At 44.6% G+C, this 24,719-nt stretch overlaps 1 protein-coding gene across 4 annotated transcripts in view; it reads left to right on the forward strand.

The window, feature by feature from the left end:
• Window positions 1–880: 880 nt before the first annotated feature.
• MYO1B (myosin IB) overlaps window positions 881–24,719 on the forward strand; it is a 174,891-nt gene continuing 151,052 nt past the window's right edge. For 2 of the 4 annotated variants that reach the window (XM_084816331.1, XM_084816338.1), the window contains exon 1: window positions 923–1,254. The gene's annotated coding sequence lies outside the window, so the exon portion shown is untranslated. Of the gene's footprint in view, window positions 1,255–1,490; window positions 1,582–24,719 lie in introns of those variants that run through there. The other 2 variants (XM_084816345.1, XM_084816353.1) reach the window with 2 other exon arrangements.

Below are 24,719 nucleotides of genomic sequence, written 5' to 3' on the forward strand. Positions count from 1 at the left end.
ATGCAGCGTGACAAGAGCCATCTCAACTCAGCATACATTTTGGAGCCTTCTCTTTAGATATCGGAAGGAGAAGTACGGGTATCTTGGAACAGGTAAAAGCAGCTTGCTACTTTCTTGTAGCGTTCTGGGGAATTTCTGTCTTTCCCCAAGGCTTAAATTTGTTCTCAAGGCCACTTATGAATCACCAAAAAAGAAGAAATTCATCACCAAAAAGAAGGGACAAAAGTGGATACATATTTGCATACAGTTTGCATATGCTAATTTGTATGTATTGATGCAAATTTAGCCATATTTATTATAATTTAAACAGAAATACAGTACATCCACCGTAGTGCAGAAGACTGTGACCAGGTAACTTTGTGTGCCTGGCTCAGCCCGTTGTCCAGGTGGTGATGGGCAACAGTTCTTGATCTTTAAACCAGTATTGGACAGGACATCCCTTCAAATAGAGCATGCCTTCAAGTAGAGGATGGTCGTCTGTAAACAGGACACATAGCCGTCATTCGGGGCCTAGGGTGGCTGAGTAGATGAGAGTGCCCCTGAGCGAGTGCAGAGTCCATTTTCTTTCGCTACTGAATAACGACAGACAAGCCCGCAGCATCAAAGAGTAAAGCATCAATCCCATGACCACTTACCTGGGAATAAGCCCCATGGGACGAAACGGGACTTACTCCTGAGAATACGTGTCAACAGGACTACGCTGCACCGGAGAGGACTCCTGGGCGTAAATAAAGGACGGCGTTCCCCGAATCCGCCCAGCGCCCACCTCTTTCTTATCCCATTCATGAACGTAAAACATCGTCCCTCCTTTCCCCCTCCTCTCAGAACTTCCTCCCGCGCAGGGAAATCCAATTCCCCGCAGCCGCTGCCTGTGCAAGCCGCAGCCGCGGGGAGACGCTCGCCTCCGGCGCGCCGGGCCCTCGGCTCTGCTGCAGCCGCTGAGGTGCGGGCTGCAGGCGTCGCCGTCGCAGCCCCTCCCCGAGCCGGGCCGGGCCGCTCCTTGCTGCGAGGTCTCTGCCTCCGCCCCGAGTGAGCCGCTGAGGGGAGTGGCTGCCCTTGCAGCAGGAGCGGCAGCAGCGGGTTTCTTTGCGGAGGAAAGCCGGACGCCCTCCAGCCCGCTCCTTCTCTGAGGCGGCGGTCGAGGGTGCCTGGTGGAGTCGGGCGCCGCCTGGAGCGGCTCCGGTCTCTCTCGCTCTCCCCCTTATCAGGGTCGGGAGGCGCCTGGGCGGAGGAGGGCTGCCTCGCAAGAGAAAGGTACGGGGAGAGCCGCCGTCCCGCTTTAACTCCTCGCCCCTCTGCGGAGCTGCGTGGGGGCTTCTTGGTCGCCCAGGGCCTCGCGCTTTCGCCTTCCCGCGCACCCACCCCGGCGCGCGCTGGAGCTCCAGGTGCTCTCTGGCTCCAGAGCTGCTGGTTTCCCGCTTGCAAAAGGCGGGACTGTGTGTGTGTGCGTGCGCGCGTGTGTGTGCGCGAGAGAGGGAGGGAGAGGATTTGGTGCGAGGGCGCCGGGGGCTTGTAGCGGGTACACAAGAGGAGTTGGGCTGGAGGATTTCTGGAGGCTCATGGACGGGGAATGAAGATTTGGTGGGAAGGGGCTCGGGACGGCGGTGTGTGTATGTGCGGAAGCTGCTGTCGTCGGAGGGTGCCGGGTCAGGGACATTCTAAGGGGCTACCAAAAAAGAAAAGATGGATGGATGGCTTGCGTTGGGAAGTGCTGGGTTGGGCAGGGGTAGCGTGGGAGATGGACTAATGGGATAAAAAGAGAGCATCTTCGAGATAATGGGAGAAAGAGGGATACTGGGAAGGGTTCGGGGGGCTCCTGGTTAGGTAGGAAGGGTGGTGCTACTATGGGAGACCTACTGTGGGTTGTGTGTGTGTGTGTGTAATGGTATCGATAAGGGAGTCTTTGTAGCCTGGCTGCGGATAGATGGAGGGGCATAAACTATATATCGTGGGTCTGGTAGATAAAGTTAGGGGTCGGGAACGGGAATGAGGGTTTGGGGGCTACGGGGAATTAGGAGGTGGGAATGGGATGATGGGTGGGGAGGTGGATCGTTTGGACGGAAGGGAGGAGGGCAGCAGGGGAAGGGTTGCCGTGTGATGTGGGATCTGGGAACTGAGGTTTGGCGCATTATTGTCTAGGGGGCAGCTTAGGATAGGAAGGCTACTTGAGTTGTGCGTGCAGGAGAGACGGGAGAAGGAGCAAGGGGTTGTGCGGGGACCACAGTTGTGTGTGCGCGTGTGTGTGTGTGTTCGCAGGGCTGTACTGTAATATTGATCTATTCTTCTTTGGGACAAGGCAGCTGGGAATTAGGTATAAACGGAATACAACTAAATCATTGTACATCCAGATTTAACCTTTCCCTTCCTCTGTCTCTTATTTTTTTTCCTCCTGACTTCGATTTTAAAACTAACTCCTGGGAACAGGTTGCTAGGACACACACTTTTCTGGGAGGAGAGTTGCAAACTGTCTGAAGTTGGATGTGAGGCTTTCCTTGTGAATTTGTTTCTCTAGCGTCCTTCTTCCTCTCGTCTTCTCTCTCTCTCTCTCTCTCTCTCTCTCTCTCTCCTGCTCTTTGTTTCGTCTCAAGGACTCTGCCCGTGTGTGTTTTTCTCTCTTTTTTGTGTGTATGGCGCTTGGGGAGGGATTGAAACCAGATTCTAGGGCTGTAGATTTCAGTCTGTTGAGCCCTGAAGCCACTAGGGTGTGCATGCAACTCTTTGTCTTTAGGGACCTTTTGTCCCAGCTCTGGACATCTGTGCCTTGTTGGGGTTTGTTCCTTTTGTCTAAGAATCCAGAGGTAGCAATTCATTTGCAACAAGTTCTCTGCAACATGGCAATGAATAGAGTCAAGTTGCTGCTGCTGCTGCTGCTACTGGCTAAGATTGTACTCTCCCTCTTTGTGTTGTTTTTACTCTGATTGTCACCTCATTTACGAACAGAGACTCTGTGCTTTAAACAGCTGAACAAGAGACAGAAATCAGCAAGTGAAGCCTTTCCTGGCATGCAGATGCATGCAGTGGTGGCAAAAGTCTTTTGCAGCTGTTCAAACCTCTGTCATTAAGAAAGCAAATGAAAAAGGAGCACCTCCAATTTCCCACTATCTTCCTCCTTCTACTCATAATGTCTTTTTAAAAAAGAGTCAAATTGCTCTTGAGAGTGAACCTCCTTGCATAATCCATTGTCAAGAGTTAACTGTATTTGTTACCCTGGGGTGGCCTATACTTGTAATGGTGTGCCTGAGTGGGATAATCACAGGGAGATAATTGTGTTCATAATTTCTCTCTCTCTCTCTCTCTCTCTGCACTGTGATATCCTGGGATCACATTCCAAGGGCTCTTTGTCCTCCTTCCATACTAGAGTTGAAATGATTATGGTAGGCATGCAAATAAGTCCATAGCAATTACTAGCCTACCTGCCCACTCATCTGTGAATAAGAAGCCAGAGGTAACAATTCAGTTGCAAAAACTTGTAGCACACTGGTGCCCTGGGGGAGAGAGAGAGAGAGAGAGAGAGAACCAGCCAGTTCCCAGTTCATGAAAGCTTTTGTGTCTACTCACCCTACTTGCTATTGGGCAAATGGTTATTTAAAACCATATTAGCCACTTCTGAACATGAGCGATGTCAGCTTCCAGTTAGGTGCTACAAATGCTCTCCCCTTGGGATTCCCCAACCTGGTGCTTTCTAGATGTTTTGGACTTCAAATCCCATCAGCTGTAGCCAGCATGGTCAGTGGTAAGGAATCCTGAGAGCTGGAGTCTAAAACATGTGGCGGGCACCAGGGGAAGGCTGCATTATGATATCCAGATTGGCACCCTTTGGTCCCTGACAGCTGGGTGGAATTTCATGGCCTGAAGTCCCTTGCACGATTGACCAGAGATAGGAAGTGATGTAGGATGCACATTTGATCCTCTAAATTAGAGTTTTCTCAAAATGTCTTCATAACTGCAACAGGGTTGGGGTTTTTTGTGTGTTTTTTTTAGTGACCAGTGATTACACATAACCATGCAGCAGTTCAGTTCAAAACTGTGTCTGTTATTATGCACAGGGATAGACTTTTAAGATATTTTTTTTAAACCCTCTTTTTTAAAAAAGAGGCTAGGCTGATAAGTTACCTATGAAATCATTCACAGTGACAAGTGTTTGTTCGGTTGTTAAAATGCAAGTGGGATGAGTAATTGCATTGTAGATGTATTTAAAAAGGAGAGCTGTGAATGGGAATTGTCAGGATATTGAACAGTGTAGATACTCGTGGTATCTAAATCATGTGAGGGAAAATATTAAGTGGAAAGGGCATTCAAGAGAAGAACAATTATTAAAAGCACTTAAATTAACTCAAGTGTGTCATCTCCATGTGCAGTTCAGTTATATTTGTCACCTACAAACTCATTTTGAAGCCTGACATTTATAATTTTAAAAAAATTAGAGGAGTATGGCCAGTGCTTACAAATGAATGGATCTTGCGTCTCTGCAGGGAAACAAATGCCCCCCCCTTCTTTTGCAAGCATTTTATGGACAGATGAGCTAAATTCTATATTATCATTGCAAAGAACAGGGCAAAACTAACAGTATAAACCAAAATGTGCGCTATATTTCCTTAGTTTCTCAAATAATTATTGTGTGAACCCCTTGGGGATGTGACTTTGTGCTAAACGTTAATGATTACTTTTTGTTCTGGGATGCTGGCTTCACCCATGAAACACCATACTTCCTCAAGCTGAAGTGACATTTGCAAACAGGAGGATACTATGCCCATAGAGGTTTCAATAAGCACTATAGTTACTTGAATAATGAGAAGCATAAATTAATGGATGTTGTGTCATAATTAAATTTGTTTCTTAAATTATCAGTGGAACAAGACATGGGTTGCCACCAATACCGTTTACTAGATCTTTCTTTGATTTCCAAGTAAGTTAGTGAGCTTCTGAAAAAGATGTGGGAGAGGGATGTTTCTTATTTTACCTGACTTCTAAAATGGCTGAGATTTGTATCTCCCCTGCCTTCATAATTAACATCCAGGATTACACTGCATATGTATATTTCCAATCTTTGTCTTGCAAGAAATGTAGTTTACATGTTATGTTTCTGCATTACCTATTAGAGAGCTATTCCAAACATGCCATTCTTCCGAACATCCCTGAATATTTAGCCATTTGGATATGTATGTTAGTTTTAATTTCTAATTCTTCAAGTGGGTCTGTCATGGAGCACCCTGATATTCCTTCTTTCTACTTCTGTAATTACAATTGGAATGAGATATTTAATGTTTCAGGAATGTTGGGGTCCTGGGAACCAGAATTTGGGCTAGATGACTTCCATCAAGGCTTTTTTTTTCTAGCTTCACAATTCTAGGACCATTGCTTTCTGAAAGTATGTAAAGTTAAGAGTGATTCCAATAAAAGCGCAAATTCAATCAGTTTTACTGCTGAGTCATGAGTTCAGTATGGCAGTAGGTGGGCAGCGTTGCCCTGTGTGAATCATTGCTTTGTCAAACCCTATGCCAGCCTTACCCAACCTAGCACCCTCCAGATGCGTTGGACTACAACTCCCATGGCCATGCTGGCTGGGATGATGGAGGTTGTAGGTCAACACATCTGGAAGGTGCCATATTGGGGAAGGCTGCCCTGTACCAAACAAAGGAGGGACCTTTCCCAAACCTGTTGGTCTGGCACATCTGTGAAGTAAGACAGTTGTAGTTTCATTATAACACAATAAGGGTGCAATCCTATGCATGTTTAGACAGAAAAAAGTCCTACAACTCCCAACATTCCTGAGCTAACATGGGGAACTTGTGGGACTTTTTCTGTCTAACCATGCATAGTATTGCACCCTTAATTTCCCAAACAGTCTATTTTTATTCACAACTTTACCTGTCCTTATTTTGGATGTTCATGTTCATGACTGGCTTCATAACATACCTCTGTTCTGTGCTATGTTTTAGTCTTTGGCAAAAGAGACAGTTGTGGCGGCAGCTAGTACCTGATGAAATGTAAGTTTCTATGGCTGTTTTGTTAATCACTATTTGTTAAAAATGGACCGCTGCCCCATTGTTTCTTTGTTGTAACTGGAATAATTTTCCTGGAAAAAAGGAGTACAGGTAGATGTTTATTTTTAAGACTTCTGCTCTGCACAAGTATGCAAAGGAGACTCTTAAACACTTCGATGGAATTTGCAGAGTTTTGTTGTTTCATGCATTCTTCTAGTCAGAAATGTTTCTCTTCAGTTCTGTGTAGAAACGCTCCCGCTCCCACTCCCACTTGTGATACTGAATGCCTGTTGGCAATTTTAGGATTCTTCATTTTTCATCCTGAAAATAATGCAGCTGCTCATGCAGAATAATATGGGGTAGAGACACCCTGTATGGGTAAATTCCATGACTGGTCAGGCTGTGCCTTACAAGCTGTACCATAATGGCAGATTGGAAGGGACCAGTGCACGGCAGAATGCAAATTAGGTGTAAATTTTATTGCATTTAATGGTGCAGAAGTCATTGCGGCATGGTACTTTCCCATGCTTAGTAACATAAGACGTCCAAGGTCACACAGTGGAGCTGGTGCCACACCGTAGATACTTTCTACATCAGTATCACCCCTCTTGGGAATGGGGGAAGTTTTGTTATGGAGTCCTCCCGTGTGATCTTCAGCTTCCAAAATAGCGCAGAAGGAGCCATGCTGCCTGCAGTGGCCCTCATGTTGCTCAAGATGACTTTGGAAGGGAGCACATTTGTAGAGCACATTTGTAGAGCACATTTGACCCCTGAACCTGCAGCTGTATGGGCATGCCATTAGAGTGGCTTCCCGAACTCTGGTGCCTTCCAGATGTGTTGGACTAAAACTCCCATTACCTGACCATAGACCATACTGTCTGTGGTTGACGGGAGTTGTAGTCCAACACATCTGGAGGGGGCCAGGTCGGGGAAGCCTGTGTTAGAGGATGCAGTGCTGTTTTGTGCTTGGCATGGAACTGAATAAAGACACATGTCTGCTTAGGGAACAACCTGTGCCAGGGATAGCCTAGGGCAGCATTCCCCAGCCTGGCCATACTGCCAGCGACTTGTTGCCCAACACATCTGGAGGGCACCAGGCTGAGGAAGGCTGGCCTAGGGGTAGCCCCATATAAAAGCGATCTGCTGGAGTAGTGAGACTAGATATGGAATTTTTGGCAGGTATTGATTAGCGGGTAGACTAGTGGCTACTTCATTGGTATTGGATATGGTGAGCCCAGGTCCAAATCTTCCTGATGTTTGAAGCTTGTTATTGGATTGCCTTGATCCAGACATAGCTCTCTGCCTAACTTACCTCACAGGGGGAGTTGTGTGACTAAACTGCCCCCTGGAAGGAGGGTAAGATACAGATGTAACTCTGAACTTCGTTTGTTTTATATAATGAGTGCTCAAGGTAATTTACAATAAAACCATAAAAACAATAGCATACAATTCTCCAAAAACTCCTGCCTAGAACAAAACTGACAAAATACACACATGGCAATAAAACAGAGGAATCTTCTAAAATTGAAGGGCAGCATAATCGCTAAAAGTTTGGCAGAACAGTATAGTTTTTAACAGCCTTCTAAAGGCCAACTAAGAGGGAGCCAAACTAACTATGTAGCTGGGTGCTGCTACATAGAAGGCCCTGTCTCAGGTCCCCACCAACCTTACCTCTTTAGGAGGTGGGACACACAACAGGGCCTCGGATGATGAATACAGATACCAAGCAGGTTTGTACAGGTGGGAGGTGATCTTTTAGATACCCTGACCCAAGCCATTTACTTATATAACCAGCTTCTCTTTCCATGCTTAAGTATTTATTTTATTTCTACTCATCATCTTTCCAAATATTCCCTTTGAGTATTTATCACAGCCCAGTGATGGTGTGACACTTTGGTGCCGTTGACTTTTGTCCTATGCCGTGTGGGCCTGAGTCATGAGTTTAAACATCTGAGGTTATCAGCAGCAGGGCTCATCTAGTGATTTTGAGATTAAAACTACTCCATGGCTAGTGTCAGGGTTGGTAGTGTGTTTGCCAGGAACTGTTTGCTGAAACTGAGACCATCCATGCAGTATATAGACCTGTAAAGAAAGGAATGTCTCTGAATCTCAATGCAGAATATTCAACAAATGGCATTGGAGGCACTAACCCGGTTCACACGATCACCATGGCTTAAACAAGCCACCGTGGTTTGTTTAAACTGCGGTGCGTGCTGGGCATGATTGCCTAATTACCCGCTGCTTGTTGTGTCGTCCAAGGCTTGTTTGAGGGGGAAAGAACCCTCAAGGAACCCCGAAACAGGCCATGGGTTATTGTATTTCTATTGATGGTTGCTTGTATCAGCTGTGCTTGTGCAAATTATTTATTTTAGTATATTTTAACCTTATTTTTCTACTAGAGTCCTCAAAGTGGCTTACAGTATTCATAAAAAACAACAGATACAGCAAGAACCACATGCTAAAAAAACAGACACCTCCCCATCTCCCCCCCCCCACAACCAGCTCCTCTGAAGCCTGCATCAAATGCTCCTTCCCATAGGGCAGTTGGTGTCAGTTAGCCCTGTGGGGTAGGGGACAGTCCAGCTGGAGCAGGCCCTGGTGTTCCCTTTGCCTACTGCTGTCTCCCTTGTTCCTTCTTCCTTCCCACAAATTAGCTAGTGCCTACTGTGTGGTTTTATGTGGACTCACCATCCATCTCAAGGCCTCGTTCTCAGGTAGCGGCCTTTAGGCACTATTGCAGTAAACAATTCATAGTTTGGTTGACAGGTATTGCTAAAAGAGAGAGAGAGAGGCCAGAAGCATGAGCTTCACATCCTGCATTTGAACTGAATTGAATTAAATTCATTAAAATGCAGTGCTCAGCATGAAGGAACACAATTCTAAGTAGGCAAGACCACACCTCCAAATTGTAGCTGTGCATTTGTTGTTTTTTTGTGGGACTCCCACTGCACCATCTGACAGTGTACTTCACATTGTGCATCAGTGCCGTGGTGCATTTCATGATGTTTTCCATTGCACAGATTGAGTTAAATTATCTACGTTTTATTTCTGTGGTGCAATGGGAGTGACTTCTTACCTTTACCAAGACACTAGCCCTGGTCTTTCTGGTAGGGGGATAACTGTACAAATGTAACAGAGGAAGGAGGAGAGCCTAACTTAATGGTAAGTGTCTGATCACTCCAATTTCTTCAGTTTCTGCTTGTCTTAGTGTCTGTACAAGTCAAAGCAATGGTGAAAGTGACTAGGCTAGGCTGGAAGCAGCTTCTCCTCTAGTCACACTTTTTGCTGCGTTTGTGTGTATGTGTTTAATGGTGAGACATGTCTTGAGGGAAAGGCAGAGAAATGTGCACTTCTTACTTCTTAAAGAACCATATGAGTTCATGTGTGTTATATGAATAAGCACCCATTGTTTTCATGTATAAAAACATTTAAAAAGAAAATTTAACAGTTCCACAACTGCTCTGGGTGTTGGGATGAGGGGAATGGTGGTGGGTTTTTTTTCAAAAGCGCTACCCAATACGTGCATGTAACAGTCAGACCAAAACATAAACTTGTCTGTCTTTGTACCTAGACCTTAGTATCTAGATCTTCACTTTTAAGCTAAAAGCTAGGTTAAGCTTTTCCAAAAGGTACAGCTTGAACCATTATGGAAATTTGCAGGGTGGTTTGACAAGACCCCATGGCAGGACAGCCAAATGGAGCATGATTTCTGTGGGTAATTTAAACTCTACAATATTGCTTATAAAGTCTGAAATGACATAATCTATACATAGTAGGAGATCTTGGGCACTGAGGCCCAAGATCTCCTACTATGTATAATTATGTCTTTTCAGACTTTATAAGCAATATTGTAGAGCTTCTGTTTGGCTGTCCTGCCATGGGGTCTTGTCAAACCACTTTGCAAATTTCCATAATGGTTCAAGCTAGCTGGGATCTGAATCCAGATGCCTCATTTATTCAGAGATGAGAATAACATGCAGCAGAAATAAGTAATAGGCATTTGAAATGTGATCAAGCCATTATGTTTTCCACTGGAGATTTGCAGAAAGCTAGAAGGGTATACAAGAGTCTGCTTAGCCATATGAAAGCGTTGGAGGTTTGTCTTCACAAGGACCTCTGAGGTCATCACGTTTCTGAACATTGAGGGAAAAGAAGATCCCTATACTCTCAAATTTCAGATTTCTTCAGTAGCAGGAGCTAATAGTGCCAGAGCTGTGGCACAAATGGGAATAGGAGTAAACTGTAATTTAGCCTACATACGGGATGGCTTCTTTACTTGGAGAACAATCCATCGGGTGTCACACGTTATTGGTTCATTCTTATCCATCCATTTTATTATAACTCTAATGTGTAAAGAACTCGAGAGTTGGTAGACATCCAGAATTTTAGGTGGGGAAATGAAAGTTGTACTTATAGATGTATAAGTATAGTTCTGCTGTTTAATTTTATACTTCAAGTCAAAGAAGTTCACTATTCTAGGTTTCTGGGTTCTTGCTGAATTTGCAGTTCCCTTGAATAGCTCCATAATCTTTGGTGTATAGCTTTGGTATGGTCAAGTCACCCAAGCATTTTATTGCTATGAGATATAAGCCCCCTTCATGCATTCATTGCATGAAACGGTCTTCTTAAGATTGTGCAGCTTCCTTCCCCTGATGTCCATGTGTTGAGCCTGGATGTCTGCCCTGGGAAGTCTCTGTGTATAGAGCTCTACATGTGCTGGAACCCTGCGTAATCGGGATTCTCAGCTGTGTGGAAGCCTTCGCAAATAGGCTTCTCCTGTGCCAGCCTTTCCCAACCTCCAGATGTGTTGGACTACAACCCCCACCTGGCTGGGAAATGTTGGGAATTGTAGTCCAACATATCTGGAGGGCACCAGGCTGGGGAAGACTGCTCCATGCAGATGTTCATACTCACTATGTGACCTTGAGGGTGGGGCTAGCAGTGCATTTCCTGCAGGCTGTTTTTAAAGTACCATGGATCTGGCAACGGAGACCCATGCACGTTATTCTCTGCAGTTTTGTAGCAGCACTGGCCTCCTCTCTGCTGTGCTTGGGTGTCACCAGTGCAGCTGCCTTCAGCTCAGCAGTTGTTGGGATGTGTGAGAGGCCAGCAGGTTTCCACTTGGACCTATGAAGACTCAGACCTGGGCCTGATTACTTAGTCTGAGCAACTTGTTGCCTGGCTAAGTGATCAGTGTGCTCTGACTATCCTTTCCCACCCACCTTATGTCTGCATATACATCTGCTTGCTCATCTGCACTGACATTAGCCCATATGGTAGTTTTAAGCTTAAGCAGGTAGACAGGAGACATTCAGACTGCTTAGCTGAAGTTATGGGCATTTAGAATTGCCACCCGTGTTGATGGTAGCAGTAAACTTCTAATGTGATTTGCAGGTTTGTGTCAGGTACGGTGCTTTTGTTTCTTAAGGAAATTGTCCAGCCCATTTGCATGGCATGATGCCATTAATTGTGCTATTGCTGCTTGTTTTGATCCCCCTAGAACAGCCTTTCCCAACCCAGGGTCCCCAGCTGTTGTTGGACTACAACTCCCATCATCCTTGACCATTGACCATGCTGGCTGTGGATGATGACAGTTGTAGACCAAATAACATTTGGGAATCCTAGGTTGGGAAAAGCTGCATATTACTGTCTGTCTTTGCCCTGGTTAGAGGAGCCAACATTGAATACCATGCCAGAGCAGCATGCCTGTTTTCTTGGTCTGGGTGAAGGGACAGAAGGCAATGCAAAGGAAGTATTCTGGAGTGAGGAAAGGTGATGAGTGAAGGAAAGATTTTTATTTTGTTCAAAACAGCCCCCACAAAACAGTTCAGGGAAGTAAACCTGTGGATGAAGGGTGTTTAATCCTATCCTCTTGTACCATTTTCCCTGTGTGAATGTTCCTCTGAAGCAGCTATTTGCCCCGCTGGGGGCCTGGGTGGGAAGGACAGGGCAGAAGCACTCTGGAAGTATCTGCATGTTTCCTCCTGTGGGGCAAACAGCAACTCCGGGAAGTGATGTAGATCAGGGAAATGGCATGGGGGAAGAGGTTAATCCTCCCAGCATCAGTTCCCAGATCCAGTTCAGGCTCCCCCGTGTCTGCTTTGAATCAAAAAGAATCCTTTGCGAAGAGGAGATGCTCAGGCCAGGGGGCTCGTGCCATCAGCTCCTGAAGGGAAAATGAATTGCCTGAGACGGTGCTGCTGCTGCTTCATAATGTTTATGTTTTCTTTTAGTATTTTAAACTGTGTACTGCCTTGGGTACTTTGGTAGTAAGTTGGTATATAAATGCAATAAACAAATGGACAAGCAAGTGGGAGACTTGACCATGCATCTCTCTAGTTTGGCCCTAACATATTGTCCTTCTCCTCCATCAGCCCAGCACTGTTGTTCAAGTGTTCATGACAGGTCTGGGTCTAATGACCTTTCCTCACATTACATGGCACTAAACTAAGTTTGGCCACTGAGTGTGTATTTGACAGGCGCTGAAGCCAATCCTGGTTCTTTGATGAGCATATCTATATGCTGCATGTGTTCAGCCTTGCAAATAACCCAGCAAATGTTACTAGCCTGCTGTAAAGGTAGTAGTCTGTGTTTCCATGTTGGCAAGGTAGTAAAAAAAACAAAAAAGTCTGCTACCAAGCTGACTGGAATGGAGCAATTTGTTCTTTCTCTCTCAGCCCTCTCACTTGCCTGCGTGGAGTTCCTGGTTGCTATGGCTGCCAGGTGAGTTGTTAAATTCAAGACTGCATCTACGTTGTCTCTTAAAGAAGTATTGCTATACATCTACAAATTTAAATTATGAAGCAGTCAAAAGAACTGCTATGTTGAATTTCACTTGATGATTTGTTTTAACTTCTAGATTGTGATCTGCAGTCTGATTGCCTCCTCCCCCTTCCTTCTTTTTTTATACCTTTCACCCTTCTCAGTTGGCCCTGATGCTCAAGATGGGTAGAAGTCAGTTAAACAAAGGTACTCTAAGAATAAAGAACTCATTTTGTAAATGTCCACAGCCGTTTAGCATTGCAACAATAGAAGTATAAAAGATTCAAAGTGGGCCAGTTTGAAGTGTGACCTAGTTTATTCCTAGTAGTGCACGTATTTCATTGACCTTTCTTTTGTAAACACATGTGAGAGTTGGACCTAGCATTGCTTTTATTTGCTTGCTTTTCCAAAAACTAATGACTGAGACAAGGAAGGGGAAGTTTGCAAAGCACATTGTGGGGAAGAAATGTTTGGGGGAGTAGCAGAGTGTTCTTGGAACATGTATCAGCTGATGCTATCTCTTAAATGTACTCATACAGATTAATACAACTGTAAATGGAAACCACTTGTATGGAGGAATTCGGTATATTATGGCTGAAGCTTGCAAAATCCTTTGTTAGTTTGGGTTCTTGGTCACTTCAGATAGGCTTGTGCTGCTTCACTTGCTTTTAGGCTCAGTCAGTATCTGTGAAGAGCTTGTTGGCAAAACTGCTGGAGCATCTGTATAGCAGCCTTCCCCAACCTGGTGCCCTCCAGATGTTTTGGACTACAGCTCCCAGCATTCCTGACCATTGCCCATGCTGGCTGGGTCTAATTTGAGCTGAAGTCGAAAACATCTAGAGGCACCAGGTTGGGGAATCTTTTAACAAAGTGAGTATATAATGACATTTGCCAAGTATCAAAAGAGTAACCTATCTGCTATTTTTACCCATGTGTGGTGTGTAGAATAGTATGAGAAGGACTGAAATGGATAATTTTAGCAGACGTTTGCTGCTGCTGCAGACATAGTTATGGGTGTCTATCTCTGAAGCGGAAAACCATATGCACGCACATGATTTTCCCATTGTAGTTGCAAGACATTTTCGGTCCTTGTGCAAAGAGCAATTGCCATTCATCATGTGAGTTGTTAGTTTGGAAGACCAGGAGTATGGATGCTTAATCTCTTCCATTAGCAAGAGATTTTTTCAAAGAGTCTGGTATCTTAATAGATACTGCAACACTCACTTAAAATGTAGCATTGAAAGGTGGTAATGAGGTGTTATAGTAGTTATAGTTGTATAAGGAAGCTTTTATACATATATTATACAACGGTTAAAAGTTTTTTCAAGCCCTCAGTTCTGATGAGATAGTTGTGGAAAGGAGAAGTATCTGGACATGTAAGAAATATGAAGTAGGTATTTCGATGTGGGCGAAGAAGTAAGAAGAGGCATCTGACATGAGTGTTTTGTTGTTAGCTGGTCATAAGCAGACAGTGGGTCAGTTCACATGTCATGATGGCAAATTGTGGGTTAATTAACCCACAATTTGCAAGGAAGGGCGCCACACAGAAGCTGTGTGGGTTAAACAACCCAGAGTTAACCTGACAACAAATCGTAGGGGTTTTGTTTATAAAAAACCTTTTGATTTGCAACATAATAATAGCAACAACAAAGCAACTCTGGGTTGTTTAACCCATAAACCCAGAGTGTCTGGGTTCGGATGACACACTCACAACTTATGATTGGGGCATTCATAGGTTGTTTACCGAAAGCAGAAGCTGTGCATGCATGGTGTGCATCTCTGCAAATCGTGGATTAAATAACCCATGATTTGCCACCATGACATGTATACTCAGTCTTTGTCCTGTTTCCTTTAAAACAGCTGGGCAGAAAGTTGATCTCCAGATGTTTTGGACTTTAGCTCCCAGAATTCCTATCCATTGGCCATGTTGGCAAGAGATTCTGGGAGTTGAAGTCCCAAATATCTAGAGGTCTGTTGTCTGCCCACCCCTGCTTTAAAACACTAAGAACTAGAATACTAGTAAACCTAAACTAAATCCTATTGTCAAGTATGAGTGAACAAATATCGGGTAGGATCCAGATTTGTGCATGTAATGAGGCTGGCAGAAAGGGGCTTCCCAGCCTCCTGTTCCCTATTGCAGCTCCCCAGCCCCCCCAAATGCTCCACCCAGAGTTCGGGGGCCCTGCAGAATGAGGTGGGCTGTGGCCCAGGGGTTGAAGGGGAAGGCGTCGATTCCTGAAAATTGGGCAGAAGCACCTATTCTGAATGGGAGCTCAAGTTGCAAAAGTTGTGTCTGCCCAGTTTCCAGGCATCCCCACCTTCCCCCTCAGCCTCCTGTGCCACACTGCACCCCATTCAGCAGGGTCTCCCAACCCTCGAGGGGGGCAGCCTTTTTTGAGAATTGTTCGGAGGAGAAGGCAGAGATGTCAGTTTCCACCAGCCCTGTTACATATGTTTAACTCTGGATCCAACCTATCATATGTGGAATCATTGCTAAAATGCATGACTTAATTGGGTTTGAGAAAAATCCACATCAACATGACTATCCCTTTGTTTCTCTTTTCCTTGCAATATAGCTAAAAGCGGTTCAGTATGTAGTTTGTCTGTGAGCTTTTGTTTCTGCAGCATCTTCTGGATCTATTTTAAGCTAATTTTTTAAAGTGTAATTTTTATTTTTTGTGAAGTAGGCTTTATTTCCCCAGACTTTTATACTAACAGTTTGAATGCTGTGAGTTTGAAGTATATTTTAGAGGTATCTCCATCTTTCAGACTAGCTTGGATATGCCGTGATTGAATTGTAAGCAGGGTTACAAGGCTTTCAGTATGCTAGTACTAAATTTAACTGTGACATTAGCAGGCAATATGTTGTATACCTTAAATATTTCATGACCAAGTGGATGATATGCCAGCCTTATTGGAACTTATTGGGAGAAGAGCTAGAGATGTGAAGGCCTGGGAAAATGCAGGGAAAACATTTTTCCTGTTTTCCAAGGACCTTTTTATTTCTTCCAAAATATTAGATTATGAAATACTTTCTTTGACAGTATTCATAATTTGAGAATTATGAATAAAATGTTTAAGGCAATGTGTTCATATGTTCCTACTCAGCCTTTATTCCCCCCAAATGATTTCTAAAAATGAAGTCATAGTAAGACTAGAGATGTAAAATTTCTGGAATTTTGAATCCGGGGGCAAAATTGAGTGTGAGTTATTGAATTGTGTGAACCTAGTCAGTGTTTCCCTCACATGTAGGTTTTAGAACTGTATTCACGGACCTGGCTCACATGAACATCGAAGGCTAAACAAGCCATGCTGGCTTATTTAAGTCACAGGAAATGCCAGGTTTAACAACAATCCATGGGTCAACAACAACCCACAATCAATTGTAGATTGTTGCTGAACTGTGGGTTGTTATTGAACCATGGCTTATCATGTTGTCTGAACCCAGCCGCACTAACAAACTGTGATTTGTTAACCATGAACAACCCACAATTCACAACCCAACAACAAACCATGGGTTCTCTTTATGGGTTGTTCGTGGTTAACAAACTATGTTTTCTTTAGCACAGTTGGGTTCAGACAACATGATAACCCATGGTTCAACAACAACCCACAGTTTAACAACAACCCACACTCAACCCATATTCAGATCTTGAGTGTGGGTATCGTGTTCTGAACCCAGCCACTGTAGGTTATCCTGCCACTGCCCACCACATGCAATGGAACAACATGTGGGTTATCCCACCTATGATTCTTTCCTTTCCTTTTTAAAGTTGAATCTTGGGTCTATGGAACTCACAGCTGCAGTTTTTAACGAAGTTCCCAATTAACCTTTACCGTTAGGAAATGCTGCCTCAGCTATAAAAACTTTAACCGCTGTAATCTGTACATAAAATAAACTCTGTAGTCTGGTTCCCATAGCATAGGCATGAGATTGACACCATCACTAGAGACAATCTTACAAACTGAACAAAAAAGATGTTTATTCAGGGGTATTATTTACAACAGGGAATAAAATGTCACTTTTCAAATAATAGCTTGGGATTGCTTAAAGATTCTTAAATTAAATATGTTTGGTTACCATTCCTAATAGGTAAGTGTGTCTTCCCTAGCTAAATAAGCTCTCAATAGCTTTTCCTTCAGAACAGATTTCCCTGAACTCCACTACAACTAATTATTCACAAACAAGAACAGCTACTGTACACCAGTTTTCCTCTGCCTCCAGCTCTTTCTGCTGCTTCTGGCTTCTAGGATCATTCAGATGTTTCAGGGACTACTTGCTGAAGTTTCCTCTGATTATCAGTCATGAAATAGGAACATAAAATGTATTATGTATAACTTAGTTTGCTATGAAATTATCAAGTTTGGCATAATAAACTTAAAAGAATAGTTTATTCAAACAATAATTATTAATTCACTAACAGTTTACTTTCAAATGTTTTTGAATTTAATGATTTTATGACTAAACCAAGTTATACAACAAGCTGAAACTTAATCCAGACAAGACAGAGATATTGTGGATTGGGAAACTAACTACTCTGGATGGAGGTTTGCCTGGGATTGCATTCCCCCTAAAAGACCAAATCTGGCCATTCTTCTGGGTGCTCTGCTAACTGGGGAAGCCCAGGTGGCTGCGGTGTCCAGGAGTGTGTTTTACCAACATAGGGCCGCAGATGATGTACCAGCCTATCTGGAGAGGGTGGACCTTGTCTTAGTTATCCATGTACTAGTGACATCCAGGCTGGACTACTGTAATGTGATGTACATGGGGCTGCCTTTGAAGACAGCCCAGAGACTTCAACTGATTCAGAATGCATCCACTTGAGTGTGGATGGGGGTGAGGTGATCCGATCATATAATGGCTATACTGTGCCAGCCGCACTGATTGCCACTGTGTTTCTGAGCCCAATTTAAAGTGCTGGTTTTTACCTTGAAAGCCTGAAAGTGTTCAGACCAAATTACTTGAAGGACCACCTTCACCCTTATCAGCCTGCCCACATTTTAAAATCAGCAAGAGAGGCCCTTCTCACTTGCCTACCTGTGTGGGCAGTTAGGCGGGTGAATACATGGGAGAGGATGTTTTCCAAGTTGCCTCACACTTCTGAAATAAGTTGTTATTGGGGGTCCATCAGGCCCCATCACTGTAGGCTTTTAAGAAGGCCCTTAAGACTTACTTCTTTACTCTGGCCTTCCCCGATTATGTTTTATCAGACTGGATTATAGCTGCAGTGAAGTTGTAGGCTCTGTCTTTTGTTGATGCTGAAGGTAAAAAGGTTGCAGCCAAAATACAAAAATATTATATACATTATAGCATATTATAGCTTAAAACTCCTAATGCTAGTAACTAAGCCTTAGGAGGGGCATTTCATCCTTTCAGAATGGGGAAAAAACTGCACAAAAGCCAGGAAACCACCAAGCAATCAATGGTTTGGGGAAAGGGTGTGTCGTCAGGGGAAGGGGGCATGGCCCTCTGGGGAATCCCAGTGGGACAGATTAGGACCCCAGGAGGGCCAAATTGACCTCCGGGTTGAGGTTCCCCAACCTTGTGTTATCTCCTACTAGCATGATTCCAGTTCTTTGCCCTAACTGACAAGTCAGCTACATCAACAGAGTTTGCCAATCAAACATGCTTATTTATTGAACAAACATAACATGGAACGGTCCAGCAGATAACCACTGTCAGTTACTTTCAGACCCTAGCCATGATCTCCTATCTCTCTATCGCACCTGTTTGTCCTAGTGCCCTCTTCACAATTCGTTGTGATTTAGGCTTTACCAACACATTCCAGGCTACAGTAACAGGGCATGGTGAAATAAGTGATGAAGAGGGAAAGGACAATGCTCCTGAGCAAAATGCAAGAAAAGGCAGGCATGCACCACAGAACTGCCTGTTTGGAAACCTTGCAGAAGCACCAAGTCCTCAGCTGCATTGGCTCTTTGGTGTAGCCATCTAATAGTAACAAGGCAGCACATGTGATATTGATTTGCTAGCCATAAGGCAAGCTTAAGTTAGCATACAGTAGCGAGAGACTACAATATAAACAGTTTGCCGGTATATAGGAGAGAGTGCCTTCTCCCTTACCAGCCTGCCTGGTCACTGAGGTCATCAGAGGGCATGCTCCTGGTGGTTCCACATGGATCTATGGCCTGATTGGAGTCCACCAGGAGAAGAGCCTTCAGCATGGTGGCCCCCTTTCTTTGGAATTCCCTGCCCCTGCAGGTCAGGCAGGCACCAACACTGTGCTGTTTCCAGCACCTCCTGAAAACAGCACTGTTCCAGGAGACATTCCCTTAAATTTACCAGTCACAGTTTTTATTGGTATTCTGTTTTCTAAAATAGCATAATTTTAATCTGGTGTTTTAATCTTTTTATGTTTTTACTGTTTTATCTCTTGTGTTTACTGCTCCAAAATCTGTTCTAGATATGGAGTGGAATATAAATATTCTAAGTAAGTAAATACATAAATATTTGCAACACAAACCATTGCTTTGATTCTAGACTGTTGTTAGCATAAACCACAGTTAGTTATGATGTCTGAATTGACTCTTATTGTTAAATATTATATTTTTCTTGTGGGAAGGAGGTTTTAGTTAGGAAAAAAATGCAGTGACTTTGCAGCGAAGATTGGCTAATAGTATATGCTCACCAACATGTTCTTGTGTATCTGAATCATGAGCTGCTTTCTCTAAATTATGACACCTAAAATAAACAAACTCTAGCTTGGCATATGTACTTCTGTTTTGCAACAGTTATGCAAACACAACCTTTGTTACATAGGACTGAAAGAAAGGGTCCAATGTAGATTATAAGAATTTTTAAAGAGACATCTATATTTAAAAGTAAAGCAATGTGGTGCTACTTTTGAGCTACCAAAAAACCATACATTTTTTCTTTATAAAATTACATTTGCAGTTTTTCTCTTGCATGTACTCTAGAGGACATACCTGTTTTTTCTAGAGATATATGCAGCTCAAAGTTCACCCCAAATTACTTAAAAAAATTAAGGATGAAGCAGATGCCTTTCATGTCACTGACATCTTCTCAAAACTGCATTATGTTTTGAAATGAATTGGTATTAGATTGCTTGTTGTAACGATGCTTTGGTATGTATTACTGTTTTTGTACTGCTGTTCTTGTGTGCTGGGTACATCTACGTAGAAAAGTGGTGTACAAGTTAAAAATCATCATCATCATCCATTGAAGTTTAGTTGATGCCAGAGGTGTTCCTGTGTTACAGCAAGGCTGATGTGGCAAGATTGAGAGCTCAAATGCTTCTGAATACCTCCTAGTAACACATGTGTTAATCCGAACGTTCTATTGTTTCTGTTCTGTGTGTGCCAAGGAACAGCCTACTACATATTTTTCTTTTACTTTATACAGGCCTTGTTTGGACATAACATTAAATGTTGTTACAATATCAAATGTTGTTGTAACATTATAAAAATAACCTGCAGGAAGCCTTGTGCTCACACACTCCCCGCTCTGGTCCAGCAATGATCCTGAGTCGAGAACCTTTTGCTTCCATTTTAGATTAACTACAGCTCGTTGTATTATCTGAACCAGGACAAACTGTGGTAGTTCTTAACCATGGTTTGTTGAAACACACCAACTTCAAAACGTAGTGTATGTAGCTGATTTGTTTCAACAAACCATGGTTAAGATTAACCGCAGTTTATTTTATTTTATTTATTTATTTATTTATTAGATTTATTAGCTGCCCATCTGGCCGGCTACCCGGCCACTCTAGGCGGCATACAGTACTAATAGCAACACGAGATACAACAAATTTACATAATCAGCTGAACAAAACAACATAACAAAACAACACTGCTCTAAAAAACCCTAACCTACCCCAAATGCCCACCTGAACAGCCAGGTTTTTAAATCCCGGCGGAAGCTCATCAAAGAGGGGGCATGGCTGAGGTCACTAGGGAGGGAATTCTACAGAGTGGGGGCCACCACAGAAAAGGCTCTCTCTCTAGTCCTCACCAGCCTGCCTGTCCTGGTTGATAGGACAGACAGAAGGCCTACCAAGGCCAATCTTGTTGAGTGGTATCCCTGGTGGTGTGGGGGCACTTCTTAAGATAGACTGGGCCAGAACCATATAGGGTTTTAAAGGTCAATGCCAACACCTTGAATTGGGCCCAAAACACAACTGGTAACCAGTGCAACTCCTTCAGCACTGGAGTGATGTGGTCTTGCTGTTGGCTGCCTTTAATCAGGCGGGCCGGTGCGTTCTGCAGCAGCTGCAACTTCCGAACCACCTTTAAGGGTAACCCCATGTAGAGTGCATTACAGTAGTCTAGGTGAGAGGAGACCAGGGCATGAACTACTGATGGAAGCAGATGATTTGGGAGTTAGGGGTGCAGCCGCCATATCAGATGGAGTTGGTACAGCACTGCCTGGCTCACGGCTGACACCTGAGCTTCCATGGACAGCTGGGAGTCTAAAATGACCCCCAGACTGCAGACCTGGTCCTACAGGGGTAGCCGCACCCCATTAAACACCAGGTCAACCTACCCCAACCTCCCCTTGTCTCACACAAAAAGTACTTCAGTTTTGTCAGGGTTCAGTTTCAGCTTAGTCCTTTCCATCCAGCCACTCACTGACTCCAGACACTCGGACAGGGTTTCTACAGCCAACCTTGGCAAGGATTTAAATGAGAGGTAGAATTATGTGTCATCTGCATATTGGTGACACTGCACCCCAAACCTCCTGATGATAGCCCCCAGCAGCTTCATATAGATGTTAAATAACATTGGGAAGAGAATAGAGCGCTGTGGCACCCCGCAAGTGAGCAGCCAAGGGTCTGAAGTCTCCTCCCCCAGAGCTACCCTGTGGTGCCTGTCAGAGAGGAAGGAATGGAACTACCGTAATACAGTGTCCCCTGTGCCCAACTCCTCCAGGCGGTCCAGGAGGATACTGTGTTCGACGGTATCAAAAGCCGCTAAGAGATCGAGGAGAACAAGGAAGGAGCATTCGCCCCTATCCAGAGCCCTCCCCATATCATCCACCAAGGCGACCAAGGCCGTTTCTGTCGCATGGCCAGGCCTGAAGCCTGATTGAAATGGATCCAGATAATTGGCTTCTTCCAAGTGTGCCTGCAACTGCAAAGCCACCACCCGCTCAATCAACTTGCCCCCAAACGGCAGATTTGAGACTGGGCGAAAGTTGTTCAAGTGGGGATCCAAGGAGGGTTTCTTTAACAGTGGTCTTATCACTGCCTTCTTGAGGGTTGATGGCATCACTCCCTCCTTAAGGGAGGCATTCACCACCACCTTGATCCCCTCCATAAATCTCTCCCTGCAGCTCATAATGAGCCAAGATGGGCAAGGGTTGTGTAAGCAGGTGGTTGGCCTTGAAAGATGAAAGCACCTTGTCCACTTCCTCAGAAGGAAGAAGCTGGAACCAATCCCACACAACCAGTCTGCCACTGGCCGCCCCTCGTTCACTAACTGTATCCACAGTGCATGGAATACCACTCCTGATCTGGTCGATTTTATCTGCAAAGTGCTTTGCAAACTCATCATAGGAGGCCTTAGAATGCTCCATTGGTTCCAGAACAACTGGACCGACCAGGTTCCAGACCACTTGAAACAGCCTCCTGGGACAGCACTCTGCAGACATGATAGAGGCAGCATAAAAATTCTTTTTTGCTGCTCTTATCACCACATGGTAGTCTGAAGCTACAGCTCTAACCTGTGTCCGATCGTTTTCGGAGCGAGATTTCTGCCACTGGTGCTCTAGCCGTCTCACCTCCCGCTTCAGAGCTCGCAACTGTGGGGTGAACCATGGTGCAGTCTGAGCTCTGTTCAGGGGGAGAGGGCATTTCGGAGCCACACAGTCTAATGCCCCAGTGATTGCAGCATTCCAGCCATCCACCAGGGTCTTGACCAAGCGGTCATTTGTGTGTTCCAAAGAATCCCCAAGCGTAGTCAGGAATCCATTTGGATCCATAAGACGCCTGGGGCGGACCATCTTAATGGGTCCTCCACCCCTGTGGAGGGGTTGTGGAACCAAGAAGTCCAACCCCACCAGGTAATGATCTGACCATGACAAGGGGGTGGTGGATATACCCCCAATTTCCAGATCACTCCCCACCTCTCCGGAAAAAAACACATGGTCTAACACATGACCGGCTACATGGGTGGGCCCAGTTAGAATAGGGTGCAGCTCCCAGGAAGTCATGGTCTCCATGAAGTCCCGAGGCACTCCCATGAGGATGGCCTCCAAATGTATATTGAAGTCCCCCAACACCAACAAGTTAGGGGATTGCACACGTACACGTTTAGAGTTTGGATGACACACTAGACTGCTGTTAATTCAATGATTTTAAAAAACTTGTTTTAAGACCAGAGTTAAGGCTGTCTCATGTTGGCTCAAGCTCTACAAAGCTAGGAAATGGAAAGCTAAGGCCGGTTCCTTAACTGATGTGCCCCATGATCTGTGATGATGTTGTAGTACAGTGTCAGAAATTGTGCTTGCTTACAACTTATCCTCCATGCATCCACACTTTTCCTTGGTCTTTCAGGCCCAAATCCAGATGGGGAGGATGGACTGATCCTGTAATACTTTATGAAGGATCTGAGCCTTACCATGCCAGTTTGTTGTTTATATCAGTAGCTGGCAGGATGGGTTGAACAGTGAGAGGGAGCCCTCTTCTAGCAGTAAGGCTAGCTGCTTTATAAGGCAATACAGGACCAGTACAATGTAGGGCATCTTTGCTGACCGAGCAGGTAGAACAGAACCCATCAGCAATGAGTATAATAGTGAAGATCTTTTTACGCTCCCAGGTGTTTTAGTTCTTCAGTTTAAAAAAAAATGTTATTGCGTTTTTAGATCTTTAGGCTGCTTCTGGCTTTTACTTTGGTTTTATTCTGTGTTTTAAACTTTTAAAGGTTTTTATATTATGTTTTATCAGGTTGTTGAATTTTATGGTTTTAATTTTTGTGAACTGCCCAGTGAGCTTTAGCTATTGAGTGGTGGCATAGAAGTGTAATACATAAAAAATAGTGTCGTGGGCAAATTAAACCTTGGGGACCTATTCCTTGGGGGATTAACTGATATCCTCTTGCACCAAGGTATGCCTAGGGATGGCGGAGAAATACGCCGTGGTCCCCAATGAAGCTCGATTCAAATGAATCCTGTCTCTGGAGTCTGCAGCAGAGTGACACCACTCACCTCCGCCTCCCTCCGGAATCTTACAGAGCTGGCCTCTCTCTGTGGTTCCGTATCGCTGGCCTGGCGAATGGCTGCAGACGCATAGTGGACACCGTTGCGTATGTAAAGCCCTTAGTTTAACCTAATTGCAGCTGTTTATGGCTGCGTTTAGGTTAAACTAAGGGGCTTTACGGCCGCAAGTGGTGTCTACTACGCCACTTGCGGCTGTAGCCATTTGCCAGGCCAGTGATACGGATCTGGCTGCCGGCCTGTGGCTCCACGGAATCCCCACGGAGAGGAGCTGGCTCATGAGGATTCTGGGGGGAGGAACGGATCGCCTCCCCCCGTGGGTGGATTCCCCATGGACCGGCAGGTAGGGAATCCGCCCATCCCTAGGTATGCCTCCGAGTGTGGGGGACACCTAGCAGTGGGCAATTTGATCATTAGAAATGCAGATATGGATTTATGATAGCTGCGTAGACTGCCTGGCGATCTGCTTGCCTGCCTAGCGCATTGCCAAGATATTGTTGGGAAGGAGTTAGTCGTTGTGCACAAGGAAATGTAGTTCTGTAGTCCTGGAAGCAAAATTTAGGTAGTAAGTTGAAATCCAGGACTTCCAAGGTAGCTATCACTGAAATGCTACCTATTTCACACACAGAGCCAGCTAGACAGGTAGAGCTGTGGGGTCTCTGTGTGTGGATGAAACAATGGCACAGAGAGGAAGGTGCCACTGGATTTGTTAGACACTGGAGAACAGTTTGGGACAGACATCATACATCCAAAATGGATAGGCTTCACTTGAACTGAAACAA

Source organism: Heloderma suspectum, chromosome 1 (genome assembly GCF_057233095.1).
Source record: "Heloderma suspectum isolate Gila_16-S chromosome 1, 16-S_ref, whole genome shotgun sequence".
Lineage (NCBI taxonomy): Eukaryota > Metazoa > Chordata > Lepidosauria > Squamata > Helodermatidae > Heloderma > Heloderma suspectum.